The sequence below is a fragment of the Onychomys torridus genome, chromosome 12 (genome assembly GCF_903995425.1).
Source record: "Onychomys torridus chromosome 12, mOncTor1.1, whole genome shotgun sequence".
Taxonomy (NCBI): domain Eukaryota; kingdom Metazoa; phylum Chordata; class Mammalia; order Rodentia; family Cricetidae; genus Onychomys; species Onychomys torridus.
In genome coordinates this window covers 45,980,886-46,004,791 of record NC_050454.1, presented here as the reverse complement: position 1 = coordinate 46,004,791, position 23,906 = coordinate 45,980,886, and positions in this window count along the sequence as shown.

Here is a 23,906-nt window from a genome sequence, read left to right as displayed (position 1 = left end):
CACACACTAGACTTTGAATCTTGAATAGATAATGACTACATTAACTCACTTCAGATTTTCTAGTAATTAGTAAATAGTAAATTAATGAGTCTCTAACTTTAAAGCTTTTGGAAATATACCCAATATTAAGCTACAAAGTTTAGATTTTCATTTTCCAGTAAAAACTAAAATAAGGTGGCTAAAATTCAATTTTATATTATGTGGTATTTGATGTTTTGCCACTCAAATATATGCCCAAAGACTTTTTAATGCTAACTACAACTACATATATTTAAGAAAATTGATATTATTCATTATTTAGTTTTTATACAAAAACTGAAATAAATCACTACCTGTACTTTCCATGTTATATTAATTATAAATCAAATTCTACTGTCATCATAGTTAATAAAATATTATTTCAATTTGAGATATTTAAAAGTTAATATCATCTCTGAAACATAGGACAATGTAAGCAAGTAAGGGCAAACTGATAGTGGTCTGTTAATGGAAAATCAGCAATTAGCATAATTAGTATAAACTTGGCAATGTAGAGTCTCATTTTTACAAGATGAATGTTTCTGAGCCTCAGATGTTACAGAAATAGTCAGCGATATGGAGTCTCATCACTAGTAATGCCTAAAGTACTGTCAGTCGTTTATTCAAGAAACAGACAACTGATCCACAAAAACTATCTGGGTTTGAAACAAGACAACCATTCTCAGACATCTTACAATTGTAGGAAGAGTGAGGAGAGAGGGAAATAGAGTCAAAAACAAAGCTAAAACACAGCAGTTACCCCACACTTACATAAAATTCCTTATATAATTTCTTGGTTTTTAGAATCCCATTGACACTCTTAATAAACAGTTAATATTATTGGTCATTATATTTTTCTGCCAAGCATCAGCAGTCAGTTCCAATGCCTGATTTCCTGTAGGGAGCAATTGTAAGTAATGGCTAGTCACATCATATTCTGTAATTCTTCTAAACATCATAAATAAGATTCCCCAAAGTCATGGAACTTCTCTAGTTATTACTGGCCACATGTGGACAAAACTTCCAAATACTCACAATATTAATTTCTTTTCAGTGAATTAAAAAAAATGCCATCAGATCCCAAACTCCTTTTCAGTTCTCACTGATAGAAAGAGAAAGAGTTCCTATGGCTATCAAATGCTCAGCCTCTCTCCTGAAATTCCCAACAAAAGTGTTAAATGCTATATCTAAAAACTGAACCTAATGCAAATCTTACAGTTGGCCTCATCTTCTGAACCTGAAATATGTTCTATATGTAGAAAATAATGAAAATTAAAGAATAAAACTTGTTAGACTTTTTACATGATGAAATAGTCCATTATATTTTCTTAAAATGGAAAAAGTCAAATTTTAAAATGCATACGAAGTGTAAAACCAAGCCTAGTGTAATGAAAGTGAATTAGAGAACATAGTGAAACTTGTTTCCTTAATTTGTCGCTTAATTTATTGTCTAGAATATTCTGCAATGGTTAGGGCACTAAATAAGGGAATTGCCTACTCATAAAACCTTAAGTAAGTCTAAGAAAGATAAAATAGCACATACTAATCTAAGCTGCAGTTTATCTGCTCTTTCAGTAGTAAGTAAAGTTTAATAGTATCCTACTAACCTCATGTAACATCAGCCAACAAAAATAGTCAAATAATGAGATTTTCCCAGAGGTTCTTGACATATGGCACTCTAAATCTTTCATTTCCTCTATCTATTCCATCCTCATTTCTTCATTAGAAAATTTATACAGCAACAGCCATTACATAACTTATTATATACTTGTATACTGTATGTAATGAACATAGAGTGGTGCTCCTTGAGGGATTAGGAGTTGTGGCCTTGGTGGAGTAGGTGTGGCCTTGATGTAGAAAGTTTGTCCCTCTGGTGGACTTTGGAGTTTCAAATGCTCAAAGCAGGACCAGTGATTCTGTTCCTGGTGCCTGAAGAGCCAGATGTAGAACTCTCAGCTACCTCTCCAGCACCTTATAAATCATGCTTCCTGCCATAATGATAATGGACTAAACCTCTGAACCTGAAAGCAAGTTCCAGTAAAATATTTTCCTTTTAAGAGTTGCTGTCATCATGGTGTTTCTTCCCAGCGTTAGAAAATTTACTAAGACATATTTATATACAGTTTCTAAATTCAAGATTTTTAAGATCTTTACATTTTATTCATGGACATAAAAATGTGCTACATCCAAGTGAACCTCTAAAATATTAAATAAAACAATGGTAGTTATACCCCTAAGTATTTAAAGCAATATGATCTAAACTTTATTCACACAAGACATGTAACAAAACTGTTTGTGTTTAGGGGTAAGCTGGCTAAACAGGAGCTAAGTTTGAAGGTATATAAATCCAAGACAATTTAACAGTGTTTTCCTACATATGAGGAAAGTACAATGTCCCTGTAGATGATGCAAGAATGACACATGTGTATTGCATGTTTCACATAAGACTTAAGACTCTGAAATAAGATATAGCTTGTAGCAAGAAACTGATTGGAACTGTCCATTTGTACTTATTGACTGTATTAACTCTAGTATTGAAGTTCACATCTGAACATTTTTTGGAGTTTTCAAGACAGGGTTTCTCTATGTAGCTTTGGCACCTTTCCTGGAACTCACTCCATAGCCCAGGCTGGCCTCAACCTCACAGAGATCTGCTTGCCTCTGCTTCCCACTTGCTGGGATTAAAGGCATGCACCACCACTACCCAGCTGCATATGAACATTCTATACTAAAGTTATGATTGTTGTGATAATGATAGTAATGGATAAATCCATGGAAAGATTGAAATTATAAAACAGAGAATTAAGTTCACTCACTATGTTACCAGTTACAATGTTATGAGACTCCAAAGACAACTTTATGCTAACTTTATAAATTTGTTTCCTATAAACAGCAATAAGTTCTCATTTATTTAAACCAGAGAATTAAAAAGTAGCAGGTTTATTATTACTATTTTAATTAACCTAAACTAGCCACAGGATTATATACGTTGGTAAAATTTGTGAATGTAGCAGGATAAAAGATCTCTCAACATCATATCAATATAGTTCTTTGGTGATCAGAGATTTGTGTGGTTTGCATGTTGAAATGAGCTGGAAAAGCAGCCCAATGTTCAGGCACTAATAGGTCGAAGATAGATTAATCATGTTTTATGTTCCTTAGAGAATGAATCATTGTTCAATAATGAAGCTTAGAATGCAAAGTTAAGGATGCTGATACAATCATTCCTTTTTGGAAAAAAATAATGTGTCCAAAAATTATATATGAATAACATTATTCTATTTTCTTTAAAGCCTTTTCCTGTATAAAGTAATATTGCTTCAAATAAGAAATCCAACTGAGTTCTGGCATGAGAAAAGATTACAAGGATTTAGCACATCAGCAGGAAAAACAAGGGGAAGCCCTCCTTTCTAAGAACTAACTTGATTAAACCTAATGGTCTTTGATAATGTTAAGAAAACTAAGTTATTACCAGTATATCCCAAATATTGCTTTTCTGTTTTTCCAAAATGAACAGTACCTTGATACACTGTTTGATAAGGTTCTATACCCATTCACTTAAATCTAATAGATGTCAATCCTAATTGATTCCTAAAGCAACAGACATGAAAATATGAGTAATCCCATATGCTTCCTTGGTAAAGTCTTTTTGATACAGTTCACAATCACTCTTGTTTTTCAAAGCCCAAGTAATTTCCATGTATGCTTCTCATATCGTTAAATCAATTATTACATCATAATCTACTAATACTGTAACTCCCTTTGCTTACAGAGTAAAAAAAAAAAAAATTCTCTCTGGCTTGTATTTGGTAAAGTTATTTTAAAATGTCATTGTTAGAGTAACAATGAAGACCCATTAAAGAATGCAACTTCCTTTTGGTCAAGAAAGTAAAATATTGGGCCTAAATAGAGGCTTAGCATTTCACTCAGATGGGTAAATGACCTAGGTAAGGGTCTATTTATCAGGAATACAGGCTTGCCTGAAGTCATGCTGAAGAGTTGCAAGGAATATAGTGTAGTTTACTTATGAGAATTTTCAAACCATAGTGCCTTCTTTGGAGTCCCCATGATATTTTGCTGGTATTATCTACATTTCTGAGTCCTAAATCATGAGGCCTAACTTTCCTTGTTTCTTCTCTTTTGTTTGTTTGTTCCAGTACTGGCCAGATCTTCAGTGTGTGTTTTGTGGCACACAGAGCTTCTTTAGTCCTCCTTAAAGCTCTTATCCCCACCATGTGGTTGTCTTCATGCCAGATTATCCCAAACAGCATTGTTTTTTATTCTTCTCTTCAGCATGTCTGGCCAGCAAATATTAGATCAAAATCATTAGTAACATTGTCTGATTATGTTAATATAAATTATTTTTTTTACATAAATACTGTAGGTGACTATATATAAATAGAACAAATTAATTTACTTCTTGAAAATAAATGCTTCAGTTTTACTTCAATAATCACACAGCACATACTTTGTATTTCTATACCTTAATGGTATTGTTCATTTCCTTTTAACACATAACATATATGAATTGAAAGTAGACAGAATTACACTAAGTTGATTTCAAGCCAAGAGATTTTTGGCAGCACCTACAGTTATATTGATAACCCCATTAACTGAGCCATTGCATTAGATCATTATGAAGATATTACCATGAAAATCCGGGCAGCACTTGAAATCGGAGATAGGCCAGAGTGTCAAGGATAATAATGAAACAAAAAGTTAGTCACTGGAATCGGCCCAATTATATTTCACTATGAACGGCACCTCTTAGTGCAACACCTGGAAGCAATATAACTATGATACAGTTTTTTTTAAAGAGACTTTTCCATTATTTCACAAGCATTGATTTTTCCCACATGATTTCCAGACCAAATGATTTTTAGTTGGCATCTGATAAACCTATACATAATTTGAGTTTGCACAACTAGATACCACACAGCTATAATGAGTTGATAACACCCTGGATAAGGCTCAAAGACTATAATATGAAGGTTTATTCTGAAGCACTACACCATTCATTTTATAATGTCCTTCACATTATGAACATGACTTCATCCATAGACTCTGTAGCATACAAAGATTTGCAACATAATCAATTCCTGTGTGATCATAATTTTCTATACTCAAAATAATGCAACACTTTAATTATGATAACTAACAGATAATGCAGCACAGGCTTGTGAAAAAAATAATTGCACATAACTCTGGCCTTTCGAAATGAGACTTATAGGTGGATAATTTTACAGGAATAAAGAACGGCTGGTGGAAATGTTTTTTTTTTTTAGATAAATGACTTCAGCTATATTTGTCCTTCAAATAATGTTCAAAATATAACTTACACAAATTAAAATATTAAGCATGTAATAGTACATTATAAAAAAATATGGAAATATGGACATGAAGAAATTAAAAAAATGTAGGCAAGAGTTTTGCAAAGTAGATATAAAAATAAAGCAAAAACTGAAAAAGAGCAGGTTGATTAAGTAATACTTAAGGTACAGGTAATTTCAAATTCTTTGATTTCTATTGTTGACTTGCATAAAACATTTATAAAATAAAATTATTAATTGCATTTATTATCTATTGAGAGCTTTTTCCAGCATTTTTATGTCCAAACAAATGCATTTTTCTCCTCTTTAATTCAACTCAATCAAATTCATTTGAATAGAAGTCGGAGAAATGAGTCAGATAAATCCATGTTGACATTTTCTATAGAGTGCCATTGGAGAAACTGGCACACAGGATTCTGAATCAATGGCAAAATATTTTTGAAAAAAAAATTGAGAAAATAAATGAACTCAAAATTAAAATTTAGGGCAAATGAACAGAAATTAGAAAACAAAACAACGTGTGTACATAGAGCTCTAATTTGAGAATGGCTTAATGCTAAGACATCAGAATACTCATCACCTGGGGAACAGTTTTATTTTGCTAGGGAAGGGAGGATAACAAATATCGTGCAGGAGAGCTATGAGAGAAGAAGACAGGGAGCAGTAGGAGGAACTAATAGACCTCTAAATAGAAGATGGCCATTTAAAATGCTGCAACTAATGTTTAACATTGGTACTTCATGGACAGGAAAGATACGTATAAGATTACAAGGCTTTTGTTGAGTGTGTCTGTGTGTGTGTGTGTGTGTGTGTGTGTGTGTGTGTGTGTTTCCAACTTAGTTTTGTTGTTATAAAGTGCATACACTTAAGGTGAAAAAAAGGGGTTAAAGGAAAAGAATACATTTGAAGTAAATAAAACTTTTTCCCCTGATTAAAAAGGCTATCATTTCTCATACAAAAAGCACGTCTTGCACAAGGGGGTTAAGGCAAGTGTGATCATTAATGCACAGCACATGAAATTTTATTAAAAGGTACAATTTTCTATGATTTCACAAGTTTATAATGACTGAAAATATGCTTTGACATTCTAACATTTTGTTCTTCAATAACAAAAAATAATGAAGTACCATAAAGTAATATCGACACAATTTAACAAAAAACTCATTGTTACACACCATTCTACTATTCACAAAGATATTAAACAGCTGGAAATATATGTCTGTAACAATTAGAATTTTCTAATAATTAACGTAACTAAATTAATTATAGATGTAATATCCTATAATATAGATATGGTCACAGACCTTAGATGGTTTTTTATCTCTAGCTGTAGGACTTAAAACATACAACTCAGTCTCAAAGTTTCAATATAGCATGCTGAAGAGGGTACAACAATGTGTTTAAGGAAAATTAACTAGAGTAATTTCTTCTATATACTCTTAACCTAATTGTTGTTATTGTCGAGAACTGAGTGTTCCACATGTGAAAAACTGGAAGTAGAGCCTGGAACATTACAACAAAGAATTCCTGGAATGTGTGATTATTTCATTTGTATCTTGCCAACTAAGGGCTCCTTTTTAGGATGGTGAGATGTAGCAATCAATAAAGAGGTAAAGAATTTGTTCTTACATTACAAATTCAGCAAGCCACTTATTTACTACTATTTTTAGAACATAATTCACATTGAAAGTGCTGTGAAGACCAGAGGTAGGTAGGGACTGGAGTTCTGACTTATTATTGGCCATGCACAGCACTGCTTCAAGGCAGGAAGTCTACATAAATTGGTCATGGTGATAATATTATCAAATGTAATAAAGGTGAAGTCCAATTACATGTTTGTCTATCTTAGTGTAAGAACAAACTGCACACTGCAGGGGACTAAACAGCCATTTGTTTGCTTCCCATTGCACGTTCCAGACATCCAGGCAGGGAGCAGCTGGACACAGTTTCTAATGCGTGTGGCATCAGGTGGCATGGCCGGGGCGGGATTATCCACATTTGAGACTGCTACCTCGCTAGATGCTTCTGTTCTCGGTATCATCTTTCTCCCCGTGACATTTTATCTTTCAGACACACTCAACACTGGCCTATGTAACGAGTCTCCTGATTAGGACTCTGACAATAATTGTCTCTCTGTGTGTTCCACCCTCTGAGAATTTGGTTCTGCCCTTCCTTTCCCAGAAGAAATGAACTGTGGTCATAATGAAATAAACTATTCATCCTGGTCCCTGACCGGAGAAGGTGAGAGGCTGAAAATGCTCTTTGAATTTTGTGTTACATCTGCTCTTTTCAGCCTTATCTACTGAGTGAGTTTTCAAGTAGGTAATTTTTCAGTTTGCTACATTTTAATATACCTTATTATATACATATATATCTATATGCCTTTCTTTATAAGACAGACCTTATCTAAACATTGAACCAACACTGGGAAATTTTCCTTAAGATTACTCCATGTAATTTTGTCCATTTGAAAGGGTTAATACAGGGTGTTCTTAAGGTCCTCAGAGATGCTCATCTCTGGTGGAGGGATTCTAACAATACCCTTGAAGGTTTTGGGAAGCTCTAATAGGTCTGTCCTTCAAAGTTCCCCAGTTCTCATCACAGGATCTTAGAAGCATTCTATTATGAAACTTACTCTGAAGCCTTACATTCCTCTTACCACACTGGATTTGATTCTTACTTGAAAGCTCTCCTTCCCTTGAGAATCTTTACTAAGAGGTGCTGAAGATGAGAAGTGGTTTTATTTCTGAAACCAGCAAGCCTGCACTCATATTTCCTACAAAGTCTACTTACAAACCGAACACTTCTTTCTTTAGCTACTTCTCCTTGCTATTTTAGCATTGGTGTCTAAAATAAGAAAATTTAAACTTTCTAAATGTTACTTTGAAGTTTTCCAAAACTTCTAATTAAAATGACTTCTAAGAAGAATTATCTACTGTTTCTATTTCTCCTATTAGCCTAGATACCATTTTTTTTTGCAGGTGTCTTTCATTACATGCAATGTTTCCATTTTATTCAATTTCTATTAATTTACTTTTCTTTTCTGGTTTTTCTTTAAAAAAAAATCACTGAAATACTATCTGCTTCATTTTAGACTAACATATAATTCAAAGCAATGTAAACTTTTTGTGTGTGTGTTATATATATATATATATATATATATATATATATATGTGTGTGTGTGTGTGTGTGTGTGTATGTGTGTGTTATATATATATATATATATATATATATATATACTAGCTTATTCAAGCCACCAAAACTTCATCCAGTTATTTGCATTAAAAGCAAACTCCTCTTCCATTTAATTGGCTTAAATCAGTCAGGTTACTGTACCTATAATATTATGGATTAAAAATAAGAGACAATGACCCATACTTTCTACGTCTGAAAAGTAAATATTTATCCTGTCTCTCTCCACAATGGCAAAATCATCAAATAACAATAAATTTGCAAGGCATTGCAGTCTCCCAATAATTCATCAGAAAGTTCAGCTTCCCTTGATCAACCTGGCAAAAGCTGTTGCAGTTAACATTCAAATTCTGCCACAACACAATGTCTATATTCTATATCTTTACTGAATTTGTCTACATGTCTAATACTGGCATTCTGTTGTTCCTTGGTCATAGGGCACCATAGTGGCTCTGAATGTGCTAACTTTTCTAAGACAGTGAGGACTTGGCATCTCATTCTTTCATCATCTTTCTACTCCATACTTTGCTCATCAATATGTCTCTGTGTAGGGCAGAAGTATATGCCACATAATTGTCTGACAATATAGTGGGAAGAGGCTTGTATTCTGAACTGTGGCCAACTCATTTAGCCTACCATATCTTGTTGACCTTTTTAAATTTACTTTGTTTTGAATATCTTGTTCCTGTGTAAGTACAGAGACAAATGTCTCAAGAATGTTTCATAGCTTCATGAAGATAACTCAGGCTTCTTTATGTACGTCACAACCTCCAAGGTGTAAGGAAAACCCTCTAGTAGATAAGGATATCTCCCTAAAAGCAGGAGAGGTAATATTTTCAGGACTGTCCTGGGGAAGCATAGAAGCAGCATTTCTGGGAGAAGGCATAAATGATTCATAAAAATTTTCCATCAGTCCAACCTCCACAAATTGTACAAATATTAAAAGTGCACCACATACTCAACATTTGGAGATAAAAAACAATCATGCAGCTCAGCTTTGTGGGATCTTTGTCAAACTTCTGTGCTGGCTTTATGACTTCTGTCAGTCCATTCAGGGATCACTGTGCCAAACACCTTTGTACTTTTAGGAATACATGTGTCAGTCTATGCTGGGTATGTGGTGCCAGAGAGAAAGTGCTGTCCACTCCACTAGATTATCCTCTATTTTGAAGACATAGTCAATAGCTGCCCCAAGCATCTTAGGCAAGCACACTCTGAAAAACAACAAGAGCAACAACAACAAAAAATATGATTTTATACACTATAGAGTGACAGAAGGTATATAACTGAATCTCAGCAGTTGATTTCTACTGGGCCACTTAACTTTGATCCAAATATCAGCTGCTGTGACTAAGGAGGAGGGTGTCATGTAGAGGAAAATTTTAGCTAATTATTCCTTTGTCTTAGTATATATTATTTTTCTGTCCTTCTATATCAGCTCCTCCTACCAGGATTTTCCCACATGACTTGAGCTTTTCACAACAAGTTTTAAAGTAATCCAGCTGGTAATATGCTTTGTGCACTTTGGGACAAGTTGTTCAAGAATGAGTGTTCCAAGAGGTTCAGGCAGAAGCTGTGGCATTATTTATCTACAATAATTCTCATGCTGAATAAAATTAGTTAATAAATTTTCTAAATATGCCTAAGTTGTATGAAAAATTCCAAGTCTCAATAAAAGGTTAGCATGTATTTATAATAGACAATTCACTGTAATTATAAAAGATGTAAACTAGTAAAAGTTTTAGGGTCATAAAAGCCAATCAAATTTAAAATAAACTAAAACAAGATGTGTATTATTTAATATCATACAGATATAGATTTAAGTACTTGTTAATTTTCAATTACTTTATCAGATAACTCATTAGAATTATTTCACACCACTACTGATAATTACCCTTGATTATAGTTTTAACTGGATTTAGAATATATATTTATATTTATATATATATAATGTTAAATGAAGTGGGAAGGACCACCCTAGATATTAATGGTACCATCCCTTGGGGTGGAGATCCTGACCTGACTTAATCAAAATAAGAATGTGAGCTAAGCACAATTGTTGTAGAATATTACTATAAGATGTGATACTTTTGTTTATGTTGCATTTGTTTAACTCTGTGAAGCTGTGTTACTTTGCCTGTCTAAAACACCTGGCGCTCTAATAAAGAACTGAATGGCCAATAGTGAGGCAGGAGAGAGAAATTGGTGGGGCTGGCCGGCAGAGAGAATATATAGAAGAAGAAATCTGGGAGAAGAGAGAGATCAAGGAACCAAAAAGGAGGAGGGCTCCATGGGCCAGTCACCCAGTTACAGAGCAAGCCACAGAGTAAGAAACAAAGAAAGGTATACAGGACTAGAAAAGAAAAAGTCCAGAGGCAAAAGATAGATGAGATAATTTAAAGATAAGGAAAGCTGGCAAGAAACTAAGCCAAGCTAAGGCCAGGAATTCATAATTAAAAATAAGCCTCCCTGAGGGATTTATATTGGAGCTGGGTGGTGAGGCCCACAAAAAAAAAAAGAGCAAAAACAAGCAACATACAACCATTGATCACTCACTTCCAGACATTTTGGGCTGCATCTATTGGATCTGTGAACCAAAATATCTTTCCTTCCTTAAATTGTTTCTCTGAGATATCATGCGGCAGCAACGAGAAAAATAACTAACACATGTCTCCTATTTGCAGTTGATTATTATATAATACCCAAGAAGAGAAGAAGCAATTCCCTAAATAAAAAAAAAAATGAACAATCCTGATGAAAAGATATCCTTTAAAAAACCACCTCCTTAGGAAATCTTAACTTCATTTATCTGTTGGAGTCCAAGGGAATTTCAGGAAGAATAGATCCAGTGTCTTTGAAACCTGAACTAGTACACAGTTCTATACAAATTCCAGCTACAAGACCATCGGTCAGTTCACTTAAGAATCTTATTCTCCAGTGAATTGGTTTAAGAATAAAGTTCAGAAGCAACTTCCCTTACAAAGGCAGAGCATTAATGGTCACCAATTTCTTATTTGCAATGACTGATCTCCTGGGAAAAGAACAGGACCCTGAACAAGTGCTAATGGGTCTGTAGCCTCCAGGCAAGGTTGGCCTTTCAGTAGTTTGGAGATTTAGTGTGCTAAGATTCCCTGAGCATTTTAAAAAAATGAAACCATCATATGAATCTAAGCAGTTTCTCAAAAATGTGAAACTATTTTATGAAACACTACAAAACTTTTTGTCAAGGGATAAGAATACAATGGTTTTGACTTTCCCTATTGCAGCAAGGAGAATAATCAGGTATCATTTCTATTCTAATAACAGCAGTTTACAGAGAATGGAAAGGTTGAATTAGCTTCTTTCTACAGGTTTGACCATGTAACGTTGAAGTTAGAGTCCTGTGAATTCACTGTCCTAAAAATCAGATAGAAATACTCTGGTAGCAACTTCAAAGAATGAAAACAAAACCAAAATTAGCAATAATTAATAATAATAATAATAATAATAATAATAATAATAATAAATATACTTCCAGAGGTATTTATTCACTTTCTGTTTCATCCTCTTTGGTATATGTTGTTGGTTGCTTTGCTCTTTACTCTTCTGGCTTTTCTTTGAGGGGGAAAGGCTGCCACCCAGCTCCCAAACACACATAGAGACTTATTCTTAATTATAAATGGCTGGCCTTTAGCTTGGCTTGTTTCTTGACAGCTTTGTTAACTTAAATTAGCCCACCTACCTTTTGCATCTTGGCTTTTTCTTTTTCCTACTTCTGTATATCTTACTTTCACTTTTATTCTGTGGCTGGCTGGGTGGCTGGATGGCTCTATGGCTCATTCCTAGCATTCTCCTTTCCTTGTTCTCTTGCTCTTTCTTCTTTCTTTTTGCTCCTTCCAGATTTCTCCTTCTATTTATTCTCTCTGCCTGCCAGCCCTACCTATCTTTTCTCCTGCCTTGCTATTGGCCATTCAGCTCTTTATTAGACTATCAGGTGTTTTAGACAGGCACAGTAACACGGCCTCACAGAGTTAAACAAATGCAACATAAAAGAATGCAAAAACATATTTGCATCATTAAACAAATGTTTCAGAGCATAAACAAACGTAACACATCTTAAAATAATATTCTACAATAGGTATAGCTTTAGTCTATGAAAATTGACTTTGGGTTACTAACCAATGAACTGATGCTTTCTCTTTAAAAGCTTCCTTCTCTCCCTCTTATTCCTCTTCCATTGAAATTAGATATTTTTTCCTCTAAATTATTGTCATTGATACTACTGGTACCATTCATGGAATATTTGCCAATGTAGCTCCTCTGTGGTAAGTTCATTATAAACATGTTTTCCATGTACCAAAATATGTGTTAGTACATTTCTAAAAGACAAAAGAGCATTCAAGTCTATTAACTCAAACAGTAAGAATGGAACAATAAGAAAAGCAGCTTATAATAAGTTTTCTACAGGGAGTAAGTGGCTAAGAGAATCTTAGAAAGCTGTTAGGGAAAGTTCACTCAGAGTTCAAGTTTGTTAAATTAATCTGGGAGAAGAAATGCAGGGTCAGAAGGCCAGAAAGATAACCCTGTGTTTAAAAGTGTGTACAGTTTTTCAACTACCAATATTGGTCAGTTCACAACCACTTGCAACTCTGCCTCCAAGGTATCTTATGCCCTCTAATGGACTCTAAGAGATCATGAACTCATCTTTTGCACACAGACCCACGTAATTAAAATAACTTAATCGAAGTTAGTGTAGAAAAGTAAGATGAGCTTTCATCTTAAAAGGTGTTAGCTCTTTAACTCATATCTAAGATTAAAGAAGTTGAAACATTTGAAATCTAAGAGTCTTAGGGAATGGGATATTTAGTGTTTTGATTTTTTAAAGATGTTTGCAATCATGTCTTGAGATCACAACTGTTCAGGAAAGCATTAAAGATCCTAGGAATCATAAATACCATACCAAGATCCTCAAGAAAAAAAAAAGCAATGGCATTAATATACTTTTAAATATTCTTATGTAATCCTCTCTTCCAAACTCAAACTAGAATTATAAATTCTCTGAATTATCAACATAAAGCATAGATTTTATTCCAAGGAAAATAAAATGCAAATTTATTTTAAGGCAAAAATAGTGACTATAGTTTTTGAATACAGACTCAGGTTGCCCTGAAAGGTATGTTCTACCATGAAACCAGTACAAGAATGTGTATTATCATAGAACAAGTCCATGAATTACCAAATGCATGCATCAAACATATCATTCAGCAGTTCAGGACACAGGGTTACATCAAACAGAAAGATAACTAGTAACTTCATGATTGAGGTATTAAATGGTATCTTTAGCTTTGGGGTTGGTAGAAGCTACTAATATGTTAATATATCTAAAAGGTTTTACCTAGTAATAAAACAAAGTTAGATCAAACAGAAGAAAGTGATCAATGGCTACTAAGAGGACTAGAGAGAAACAAGATATGTTTGACTCCCATCCCCAACACTCCAACCTTTGAAAACATGAAGCCCTAATCAGTTATATAATAATAATCATATTTTCTTTTGACTGTCAGCTCCCAAATAATTACATGGAGACTTTAACTTAAATTAACACACTTATATTAATCTATATTCTGCCATGTGGCTGGTTGCCACTCCTTAGTACTGTGTTTCCTACTTCCTCCATATCTGGCTGGTGAATCTTTCAAGTCAGACACTTTCCTAGAGTTCCTATCTCTGCCAAGAAGTCACACCTATACTCCCTTGCTCAGCTATTGAACATTCCGCTCTTTATTAAACCAATAAGAAAGTTCCTTAGTTATGAGAAGAAGGACAGAAACACTTTATCACAGTGTACAAAACGATTGTCCAAATAACCAATCATTCTGTAAAATTTTCAGCCCCAATGTGGCTTTTCTAGAGAACTCAGTTTCACAGTATAAAGGATTTTTTTCAAAAAAAAAATTTTTTTTTTCAAGACAGGGTTTCTCTGTGTAGTTTTGGTACCTGTCCTGGATCTCACTCTGTAGACCAAACTGGCCTCGAACTCACAGAGATCTTCCTAGCTCTGCCTCCCAAGTGCTGGGATTAAAGGCATGCACAACTGTGGCCCAGCCAAAAATAATTTTAATGTAATTTAGTTCAATTATTTCTTTATTTGTGTGCACATGTGTTTTCAGGTGCATATGGAAGGGGACTTCAGGTATCCTGCTCTATTATTCTTTGTTTTATTCCTTTGAGACAGTCTTTTGCTGAACCTAGAGCTACATTGGCAAGAAACAGTTCTGTGTGATCAGGTCAACTCCTTTCACTGGGCTGGCCTTGGAGGTGCTCAAATAACAGCACACTTCTGGCTCTTTGGCTGATTGTGGGATTTAAATGCCTCTTGGTCATGCTTGCATAGGAAGCACTCTTTCCCATCTACTAATTTTGAAGGTAATTCACTAAAATGTATTTATAAACTTAAATTATGTTAGGGTATATCTATTTTGATGTCCAAACCTCAAAATTCTATAAGAATTACACATCTGCTTGATAAAGTATGTGCAATATATGGTAAAATATTTAAGTGAAATTCGTCTCTATAATAATGTAAAATTGTAGTCGAATTGTCTTTATTATTATTGTAAAGCTAAACAGCTTTCAGGGTATAACTATAGTGAATAACAATACATGGCTAGAAAAACTATAGAATCCCCAATTGAGAGACATTGTCCTTGAATTAGCTGGCACAATGAAGTGCTCCAGGTCCTTTGTCTCACAGAAGAGGAACTAGAGAAGAGGCACAGAAGGGTAATTTGAGATGGTTTATTGAAGTCAAGAAAAGTGATGGTGCCCTGAATAACCAGAGTTGAGCCGGGAATCCTGACATCTTCAGGAGAAAGGCAGAAAGAGAAGGCAATGGAAGAGTTGTACTTTCATAGTTAGAAGTCATAACATGGGCAAGCTCAACAATAAAGTCTATTGCTACTGTAACTGAAAATTTTCCTGTGTCCAGCAGCCACTTGATCCCAAGTAAACACACAGAGGCTTATATTAATTAATTAAAACAGCTATTGAGAATTCACAACATGGGGGTCAGTAATTATTATGACTTAAACTTTGCTTTTTTTATTAATTTACATTTATTTATTTTTATTTGATGAGTGTGAGTGTTTTGTTTCCATGTGTATCTGTGTACCATGTGTGTTTGTGGTATCCATAAAGGTCAGAAGACTTTCAGATCCCCTGGAACTATAGTTATGGAGAATGTGAGCCACCAAGTATGTGGGCACTGGGAATAATATCCACGTTCTCTGCAAGAGCATCAAGTGATCTTAACCATTTTGCCATCTCTCCAGACTCAAAGACTTACACTTTTAAAAATATTATTTTTGTGTGAGGGAATAGCATATTATTGCATGCCAAAATTATGGCTAATAACTTTAATTATAATTTCCTAATTATCTGGTAATGTTTTTCAGTAAATATTATGAACTTAATTAGAAAATGCATTTATATTTAAGCAAATGAGTCAAAATTTCAGCATATTTATACTTTTTATGAAAGCATATAATTCATACATTTGTTAATTTTTATTGAAAATAGATTCTTCTTCCATACAATACATATAAATCACAATTCCCCTCCCTCCACTCCTCCAAGTTCCCCCTAACTCCCCTCTCCCCCAGATCCATTCGTCCTCCTTTTCCTCATCAGAAAAGAACAGACCTCCCAAAGACCACAGCCAACCACTATGAGACAAGGTAAAAATCACCCATATCATGGCTGGACAAGACAATCCAATAGAAGGAAACGAGTTGCAAGAGTAAGCAAGGAGTAAGAGACACATCTGACTCTACTGTTAGAAGTCCCACAAAAACAAGCTACTAGCCATAACAGCTCTGTAGAGGACTTGGTGTAGACCCGTGCACATGCTTCCCTGTTTAGTTGATTCAGAGGATCATGCTCTCCTGGTGTCCTCCATCCCCTCTGACTCTGGTACGCTTTCCTCTCCCTCATGGAGACCTCTATTTTAGACTCTTCATAATGTCTTCTGTGGGTCTCTGCTTCCTTCTATTTCAATCCACTGCTGGAGGAATCCCCTGTGATCATGACTGCACAGGGAACAGGTCAGTGAGTATAGCAGAACATCATTAATAATTTTGTTGAATTTTTTTTTAAATACCAGCCCTATTTAGTTCTACCCTACGCCTTCTCTGGGCTATCCATATTCCTGTTCTTGGCTATCTAGGCAATGTGTGGCACTGGCTCCCTTTCATTCTTTGGGCTTCAATTCAAGCCAAACGTTGGTGGGCCACTCCGACACGTTCTGTGTTTTCGTTACCCCCAGCACATCCTGCAAGAACAACAGATTGTAGGTTGAGGTCTTGTGGCTGGGTTGGTGTCTACATTTCCCTTTTGTTTATCCCTACATGGAAGATACATTTCATCATGCCACCCAAAAGCTCAGGAGTCACTGTGGAAGAAATTTTCATTTCTTTTAAACAGATAGCTTTTTTATTAAGAAGTTTTTATTATTAAGAAATTTTCTATTCATTTTCCAGACCAACCACAGATCACCCTCTCTCCTGCCTCCTCCCAGCCCCCTGCCTTCCCCTGCCACCAACCCACCTCCCATTCCCATGTCCTCCAAGCCATGGTCTCCCATGGGGAATCAGCAGAGCCTGGTACATTCAGATGAGGCAGGTCGAAGCCCCTCCTCCCTGCATCAAGGCTGTGCAATGTATCCCCAAAAAGCCGGATCATGCACCAGGGTTGGTTCCCTATGCCACTGCCTGGGGCTAAACAGTCAAGCTAAACAACTGTCTCGCCTATCCAAGAGGCCTAGTCTAGGACCATGGGGGCTCCAGATCTATTGGTCCACAGTTCATGTGTCTCCACTAGTTTGGCTGGCCTTCTCTGTATGTTTGCCCATTATAATCTCAATGTCCCTTACTCATAGAACCTCTCATATCTCTCATGGATTGGACTACTGGAACTCTGCCTGGCCCCAGGCGGTGGATCTCTGCATCTACTTCCATCAGGCACTGGATAAGGGCTCTATGATGACATTTAGAGTATTCACCCATCTGATCACTGGAGTAAGCTAGTTCAGTCACCCTCTCAACTATTACCAGTAATAGTGAGGTCTAAGGTGGGGTCATCCTTGTGGATTCCTGGGAACTTCCATAGCCCTCTTAGATAGCTTTTTAGCAAACAAAAGAAATGCAGATTAATAATTCTGACTTATTTTAGATGTTCCAGAATGTTATGTCAATCATATAACCTTAGTTTGCATCTATAAACAAAAAAAAGCTCTTTTTAAACAATTAATATTCAAAATCCCCAAATGGATAAAAAGGTAATACAAATACATATTTGTGAATACACACAAAGAATAAAAAACCAACAGTGAGTTGGCTGTATTCCAATGTGGAATCAACAATGTAAAAGTTAATTATCTTTCCTCTGTAAGAAAAAGAGAATGCTAAAAGGCATAATAATGCCCATGTTATAACTCCACCATCACATACACCAGTCACAGAGAAGAGTCCTTGGACATTATTTGCACAAAGCAATCTCTTCCTAAAATGATCTATATTTTCCATAGGTCTCACTATACTTCTTTGTCATAGCAGTCTACATGTGTTGTATGAAGACAGGTAGGTCTCAAGCAAACAAATTTGTTTATGTCAAAGCATTCTCAAAATTGTTATTTTAATTATCTTTCTATTTAAATATATCAAAGTAGTAAAATAAGTCAGGAAATGCACATCCACACAAATAGGGAAACAGATTCATGCAGGATTTTTAACTGGTATTTATCTGTTGACTTCAAGTGGTATCAAATGAAAAACAGAAGTAATCTTTCCCTGCAAATAAAACAAATCTTTGCACTATTATCTTAGCTTAAAATACCTAAGTTAAAAAAAAAAGTAGTGGGTTCATACTACTAGATAGTAGATATGGAGATGGTGATGATGATGATGATGATGATGATGATGATGAATATACAAAGGCTGATGCTGCACTCTAGCAAACCCACCCACCCACATTCACACATTCTACCCTCCAAACACATATAAGACTAACACATATGAAAAACTTGCCCAGCTTCCAAAACAAAAGCATGATAATAAAGGATACAGCAACAGGTTTTCAAAAAGTCTGAATTTTGTAAACATTTTTAAGCACTAGTTTATGGAAGGAGAAAAATCTATGTTTAAGCATTTAGTAGTTCTCTAATATGGGCTAGTAAGATGTTTTGGCTGCCCAAAGCATTTTTTTCCAAGTAGGTAACGTGTCAAATCTAAGATTCCCAAAAGATGAAGGCGGGAACTGACTCCAGAATGTAGTTGTCTGAACACCACATGCATACAATAACATGTGTGAGGACATACATACAACAATAAATAAATGTAAACTTGTATAAATGAATAACTACACTTTGATGTGTATATATCCTAGAATAGTCAATGTTTGCTAACTAACCAACTGTAAAGAGGGACCATAGACACATTGCCTTAAAAAGCAGAACTTAGGTTTTCATTTTCCTTGAGGCTCCAAAGTCCAAGATGCAAATCTACTGGATTTGTTTCTTAACAAATGTCTTCTTGAACTGCACTCAGCCTCATTGGGTTCTGTGTTCACATAAACAAAAGTGAGGCCGAATAACTCTCTTCTCTATCTAAGCACATCAGTTCCATGGTGAGACCTCTTATCACCTAATTTCATCTCAACTGTCTCCATCCGAAAGCCTTCAAACATGCTGCCTTGTGTACACTTCAGGACTTCAGTTAACGAACTAGGCAAGACACAAACCCTTTTTATAACCATCGTAATAACAAAGGCAGGAGTAGTATACAGAGTCTAAAGTTCTGGAGAAGCTTGATCGAGTTTTTACTGTGCTTTGAGACATTTTTGCAGTCTTCAAATTTTTAGAAGGTATACAGAAATTGAGGCTGCAATTATGGTAGAATAGACAATAAGTCTAGAGTCTGTTTTATAGCCTTTGGTTCTTTTAAGAATAGCAATGAGTTAGGGAAAGACTAAAATCCAGGAGCTTAAAAGCATTGAAGGAAAGTATCCCATTGAACTGCATCATCCTGCTGACATTTGTATCTTCAAGTTTTTGTAGTGATATACTGTGTACCCTAGTAAATTTGCTTGAAGATCAGAGATCAGAACAAGCCACTAGAGTAAACATAGAAGCCAGGCAGTGGTGGCACACACCTTTTATACTAGCCCTCAGGATGCAGAGATCCATCTGGATCTCCAAGTTCAAAGCCACCCTAGACTACATAAGATTGACTCAGTCTCTTAGAGAAATAGAGCCAGGCAGTGGTGGCACACACCTTTAATTCCAATACTTGGGAGTCACACACCTTTTAATCTCAGCACTAGGAATGTTGAGATAGGAAATAATATGGGTGGGCAGAGAAAGGCATGAGGAGACAGGAACTCAAGTCTTTAAGTTGAGGAAAGATTTTCAGACTGGGGAGTCCCAGAGGTAAGAGGTTCCATATTTCTTTGTCTCTCTTGTCTTTCATCATTAGCCCCAATATCAGGCTCTTTTTTTTTTTTTAATATAAAAAGACCATTTAGCAATTCCTGTTACAGGGTTTTTTTGTTTTGTTTTGTTTTTCTTTTTTTTTTTTTTGGTTTTGTTTGGTTTTTTGTTTTGTTTTTTAGATTTTGACGTTGATTTTAGGTATATGCGTGTTTTTCTTGAATACTTGTGTATATACCACATGCAGGCCTGGTGCCCACTGAAGTCCGATTAGGGTAACAGATTTCCTGATTTTGGCTACAAATAGTTGTAAGCCATCTAGTAGGTGCTATAAACTGAATGTTTGTCATCTAAAAGAGACACCAATCCTGTTAACCTCTAGTCAACCTCTGCAGTTCCCACATTTTACATCTTTTAGCTGAAGAAAATAAAAATGAATGCCTTATTTCTTTCCCTCTGTAAGCAACGACACTATGTTCGTATTAGAAACACTTAAGGACTCCCTCCTCTCAGAACTAAAGGAGCTTTCTTTCTGGAAGTGTAATATGGGAGATAGAGAGGAAAAGAATAGAGTGTGAGGAACAGACTAATGGGGAAATAAGTAGAGAAAAAAAGTCTTAATCGGGAACAAACTTTCTAAATACCTGAAAATTGAAAACAGATGATCAAATTAGAAAGAGGCCCAGATTAAGTCATAAAATAGATAGTGAATTGTGAAGAGTGAAGATATGAATTTATATTAGATAATGAACAGCTTACTTCTGTAGTGGCAAAAGAGATTACTAACAGAAATCATTACTAACATACAACACAAGTACATTCTGCATGTTGTCATTATAACACAGACTATATTAAAGACAAAATTCACTTACATATATGCTAAAATATCAGAATATTGATAATTTCAAGATAAAATAGTTAAGTGGATTTATGCCTACAAACCTTTTTTAGTGTCTAACACCTGAATTTTTAAAGCTAATTTATAGCAGCCAATCCATGATATTATACATGTTATTATTTGATGTCAAAATAGCTTAGAAATTTCTTGCTGTAAATTATTTAATAAGTTATGGGAAAAATGAACATAATTGTGGCTTTTAACCTTACCACTAAACCTGGAGGATGTTTTAAAAGAAAAATTTTCCTGCATTATAAACAATATTTTAAAAAATGTAACGTCATCTGATTAATAAGTAGTAGCTTATTGGTTGCATATGGTGTCTAAGTGAAATATCTAAATACACCCTTGTTCTTTTAGCTATTTATTCTCCAAAGACAATGAATATACTTTCCAGTTCTTTATTCATAATTAGGTATTACATGAATATTATAAGTAGAGAGTATCTGATTTTGCGAGCTCGTGTCACAAAATAAAAATAAACTCCAAAGGTTAGTATAACAAAAGTCAATTTTAAACTCTAAATGTCGTATTTCCATCAGAGCATGAATGCATTATATTTAGATGAATACTGTCTTATTTTAATACAATCACCATAATGCATGGTGAGTGGCTTTGGATTTTTACAAAAATTAAATATTTCTATCTAATTTTTATTCAGTTTGTCTTCTAAAACACTGGAATAAGAGTAGCATATTAACTGTTAAAGACTGAGGTATGAGTTTCATAGAATGTAATTGTTGATGATAGAAAAAGAAAAGCTTGATGAATTCCTCATCTCATATTTCTATGCTGACATTTCTCAATTTCTGAAACCTATTACATTTTAAGAAAATGTTAAAAAGGAACTTACCTGTGTAAACAAAAGTATATTCCCTTGAGTTAAAATAAAACATTGAGATAGTGACAAAATTATGTCATTACTTGTAATTCTCAAATGTGTCTACATTCTCTTTCAGTTGAAGCACACACAAAGCAACCTTATTAGAATGTGTTATTCTTATTTAGTTTTAGAGATGAACAAAGACTTAGAGGGGTTAAGTTGTCTATTCCATACATATCAATTTCAAACCAGCAAAATTTAAAATGTTGAGATTAAGTTTATTAACTATTGTACAATACATAGCCTACTGAAGATGCTATAAACAAATCAATGAAAACTAAAGAGTCAATAAGGGCAGAGAATTATTTTCATTGGTCACATTATGTTTTCACTGTGCATTAATTTCATACTTTTGTGTAAATAAAAGTAGCAATTATGCTTTGAGGAAAACAAATTAGACTACATTGATAAATTATATATACAAGGGCCTTAGCATGAAGCAGAAAATAAGGAAATGATACTATGCTCTTAACTGCTTACTGTGGACTCCAACAATGTAGAAACCATGGGTATTAGAGTTATGATACTGATACTGAGTCACTGGGGCATATATGACTGTTTCACTTCACAGAACTGAAACATCCCTGTGGCCAAGTGACACGCTCCTCCATCAAGTATCACTTTAATGATTTATCCATGTTAGTGTGGAAATCGCAAAAAAATAAACCTATTCTTTGGGGGGCATCTGATACATAGTACATGTAAAATTATGTAGCATGTGTGATAATTGATAATGTTAGTAAACATATTGCTGATTTATATACTTTGTATATAATACTTTATGAATATTTAAATGTGTTTACTTTATACTATAAAAAATATAGTAAAGCAGAATATCATATTTGAATACTAGTATGCACGTGCACATGATACATATTATGTCTTTTGATTCCATCAACAGGCTAAGTTAAATGATTGGTAAATGTCACCTAAATTTGTGTAAGTGTGTTTTGATCATGACAAACTACTTTTGGTGGTTTGAATAAGAATGGTAACCATAGGGAAGTGGTTTTCAACCTTGCTAATGCTGCTACCCTTTAATAGAGTTCACAACGATAATATTATTTCATTGCTACTTCATAATTGTATTTTTTTTTTTGCTACTGTTAGGAACAGTAATGTAAATATTTTTGAAGATAGAGATTTGCCAGAGGGGTCACGACCCACAGGTTGAAACCCACTGCCATAGGCTCATATGTTTGAATGCTTAAGCACCAGTGAGTAGCAATATTGAGTTATGGCCTTAATGGAAGAAGCATGTCATTGTAGGTAGGATATGAGGATTCAAAAGCCAAGTCCAATGCCTCTCTCTCTTGTAGCCTACAGACCAGTGCCAAGCTTGCTGTCATGCTCCCTACCATGATGATAATGAACTAAGCCTCTAAAACTGTAAGCAAGCCCCAATGAAATACTTTCTTTCACAAAAATTGCCTTGATCATTGCTTTGAGCAGTCCTCAATTGCTGTCAAGAGGCACTGTGACCATGGCAATTCTTATAAAAGGGAGAATTTAATGGGGGATTGCTTACAGTTTCAGTAGTTAAGGCGTTTATCATAACCTCAGGGAGCGTGGTAGTATGCAAGCAAGCATGGTGCTGGGAAAAATACCTGAACATTCTCCATCCAAGTCCACAGTCAGCAGGGTGAGAGAGGCACTGGGGCTGGTTTGGCACTTGGAATTCTCACAACCCACTTCCGGTAACATACTTCCTCCAGCAAGGCCACAATTCTTAATCCTTTCAAAAAGTGCTGGGCCTAACGACCAAGAATCCAAATCTATGACTCAACCTAGTACCATCCTGGCGTCTCTTCACAGGAATAGAAGAGCAACTAACATGAGTCCTCACGAGACATTTCCCAGAACATTCTCTATTAAGGCATGCATGTGAGCCTCTGATTTCTGAAAATTCTGTTTCTTCTAAATTCAAGACCTTCTCCTTGAAGGGAAAAGGAAGGGTCAGGAAGGCTCAACTGTTACAAGTTTCACGATTCTGGCCTCCTGTGGCTCCCCGGGTTCCAGAATCTTTGAACATTTCGTGGGAATAAGGGACTATCTGCTGGGGCTGCCTACAAGTTACTCACATAGCTGGAAAGAGTCAACTTTCCTTAATTATGGACCAGATTA